The 3,514-nt window shown below is 37.2% G+C and overlaps 1 pseudogene; it reads right to left on the bottom strand.

Annotated features, from left to right (window-relative positions):
* Positions 1-205: 205 nt before the first annotated feature.
* LOC113092330 (retinol dehydrogenase 14-like) lies at positions 206-2,677 on the bottom strand (annotated as a pseudogene).
* Positions 2,678-3,514: the final 837 nt, after the last annotated feature.

Raw genomic sequence — 3,514 nt, 5'->3', positions numbered from 1 at the left:
GGAGGAAAAACAGGACGAAATAAAAAAAAAATTAGGAGGTGAAACAACTTAATGTGATTGTAATCAAAGCATCATTTTGTTAAGCAGCTTGCCATTCTGTCGCTGATGTGGTACCATTTCTAAACGCATCATTAAAGCCATTAACTTTAATAATTTACCAAATTTTCTTTGTTTTAAATACAAACAGTTTTCAGTTCTACAGCCAAGCGCTCTGAGACCTCCTGTTTCACAGGGAGCTATCAGATGATTGCTGGGATATCTTTGGGGCTTTCTGGCTGATCGGAACCTACTCTAAATGATCCCAAAAAAGTCCTAATGGCAAACACAGGTGGGAAAAGCATTACAAGCCCATCAGAGCTGCTACCATTATCACAAAGACAGCTAATGGTAAGAGAAAACATTCAAGGCAATCATGATGAAGTGGAAGAGAGACGCAGTGTGAGAGGAGTGTGTACTTTCTTTGTGAAAGCAAGTAGTTGAATTGAACTGTAACAACTCCTAATTAACAACGGTTAATTAGACAGTAAGTGAACTATGAAAGCAAAGCAGGCTTTTGTCCTAATTCCACAAACGTTCTGTTAATGAGTCTCGCAAAAACAACCATCAGACTATTTTTCAATTATGTGAACCTGGTTGAGCTGTAGTTAAAATCTGAACAATATCATTTGTAAAGTGTGATATTTATTTATTAGACCAAGAAGGCTCCCCAAAGCATTTCCCCTTTCAAAGAAAAACACAAAAACCAAAGAAAAGGTGCTGCATGATTACAATGATAAACACCCAAAATTTAGAATGTTTAAAAGTTTATAATTAGCAGTTCCACACATACATTTCTTTATTTCCAACAAGTAAAGCACACAACTAAATAAATTGTAATAAAAAAATAGTGTGTATACTAATCACAATATCACAGTTCAACATCTCAAACTTTCAAATGCAAAGTATACAATAAAATATATAATCAAAATAGAGATATTACTATACTTGTGTTGTTTAATGGATCTTTATTCAGTACTGTAGCTGTGAATGTCTGCTCACTGATCTTCAGTAACAGAAGTGCAAATCAAATGCAGTGTTAACTATTTTACTCTTAACAGCAGAAAAGTGTAACAATATAAAACATAATTGTGCAATTAGAAATTCTCATTCACACGTGTACACATTTCCAGTCAAATAAAGGGTAAAGTCTTTGTAAACTATATTATTTGTGGTGATTGAGTTAATAACCCATTCAGGTTGCATCTAGTCTTAACCAACATAAGTGATCACTTTTAGTTTTGAAATCTATAAACCTGACTTCACGGGATTAATACTAATTCAGTGACGCATGGGAAAAGGGTAACTGAAGATGACTCTGGATTATTTAACACAAACACACACTGTTAATGTTGCAGCAGAACTAACAACCTGCAGGTTGCAACATTACAATTAGCTTTTCAAAGCACAAGTGAACAGGAATGGCAAAAACAGCTCCCTCCTGTGGATGTATGCATACATTTAGAATGTTTTCTTTCCAAAACAAGGTCTTTCCAAAATACCTGATGGTAAAGATCTCTATGTTTAATTTTCTCTGAGTTGTCGATTTTGAAATAATCATGGACATGTGACCTAAATTCTTACATCTGTGAGATTTCAAGTTGTGATGGCCACCATCACCTCACTGATGCCCCACAGTTTCTTGGCCACCTCCTCATCTGTGGCCTTAGCTAACAGCTGCTCCTCATGACAGTTAGCAAAGCACTTCCCCTGAATGCCCTCCACATCTGGAGAGCAGGCAAGATATATAGAAGTCTGTGCACCTTCCTCAGGGGACTTAAAGAAGGCCTGTGGACATGCCTGCCCAGGTTAGTCCGCAGAATCCCTGGGGTGAGAGCATTTACCATCACTCCACTCTCCTCGAGTCGATGAGAAAGCTCCAGTGTGAATAGAAGATTGGCTAGGTTACTCCGTGCTTAAGCTTTATCGTAACTCTGCTCGCTGTTCAGGTCATCAAAGTTTATTTCACCATTCTTGTAGAGCTCGGAGGATACCATAACGATCCGGCTAGAGTAGAATGTTTGAGGAGGTCCAGCAGGAGGTTAGTAAGAAGTGACCCAGATGATTAACAGCGAACTGCATCTCGAACCCATCTTCTGATTTGGTGTAAGGACACTGATAGATTCTGGCATTGTTGATAAGAATGTCAATCCTTGACTCTTTTTGTTTGAGATAAAACAGATATTGCAAATTATAAAGGTATTCAGTATTTCAGAACACAAGAATGAGAAGATGAACTATATCACACAACCCTAGAAATCACAAAAAAAATATATTTACTACACCAATTTAGAATTTTTTAGATTGCTCGTTATTTTCTTTATACAATAGATTTAAAAAATGGGCCATAGATAAAACAGTAGTAACAGCAATGCACAAGGAAATCTTTCAATTGATCAACTCTTATATGGGTCATTATGAACAAATTTATATAATATTATATATGTTGATCGAGTGGCCCATGGTGGCTGTGGGGTTATGGTACGGGCAAGCATATGTTATGGACAACGAACACAAGTGCATTTTATTGATGGCATTTTGAATGCCCATAGATACCACGACAAGATCCTGAGCCCCCCTTGTTGTGCCACTCATCCACGACCATCACCTCATGTTGCAGCATAATAATGCACAGCACCATGTTGCAAGGATCTATACACAATTTCTGGATTCTGAAACATCCCAGTTCTTGCATGGCCAGCATACTCTCCAAACATGTCACCCATTGAGCATGTTTGGGATGCTCTGGATCGGTGTATACATCAGCGTGTTCCAGTTCCTGCCAATATTCAACTTCACACAGCCACTGAAGAGGAGTGGACCAACATTCCACAGGCCATAATCAACAACCTGATTAACTCTATGCGAAAAAGATGTGTTGCACTGCGTGAGGCAAATGTGGTCACACTAGATACCGACTGGTTTTCTGACAACGCCCCCTGCACATTTTAGAGTGGCCTTTTATTGTGGCCAGTCTAAGGCACACCTGTGCAATAATCATGCTGTATAATCAGCATTTTGATACGCCAAACCTGTGAGGTAGATTGATTATCTCGGCAAAGTAGAAGTGCTCACTAACACAGATTTCTGAACAATATTTACGGAACTTCTAAGCAGCTATGCATTAGTTTTTTTTCCTTCTTTGTTTTATCGTTATAACGACTTAATTTTCTTGTTATTTTGACAACACAAAAGTTGTTCTCTTGGTATAACAAATTAATTTTCTCGTTATGTCAACATAACGAAAGTTGTTTTCTCGTTATAACGACTTAATTTTCTCGTTATCTCAACATAACAAAAGTGTATATATATATATATATATATATATATATATATATATATATATACACACACACACACACACACACACACATATACACACACACACACACAAAGAGGACATTTTTTCAGGCGTTCCCATGGCAAAAAGTGGTCCAATTTACCTAAATTCAGTCTATATTTTGTTTTATAACGTTTT

Source organism: Carassius auratus, unplaced genomic scaffold, assembly GCF_003368295.1.
Source record: "Carassius auratus strain Wakin unplaced genomic scaffold, ASM336829v1 scaf_tig00214570, whole genome shotgun sequence".
Taxonomy (NCBI): Eukaryota; Metazoa; Chordata; class Actinopteri; order Cypriniformes; family Cyprinidae; genus Carassius; species Carassius auratus.
The sequence above is the reverse complement of the archived record's forward strand: the minus strand, read 5'-3'. Positions and strand labels throughout refer to the sequence as shown.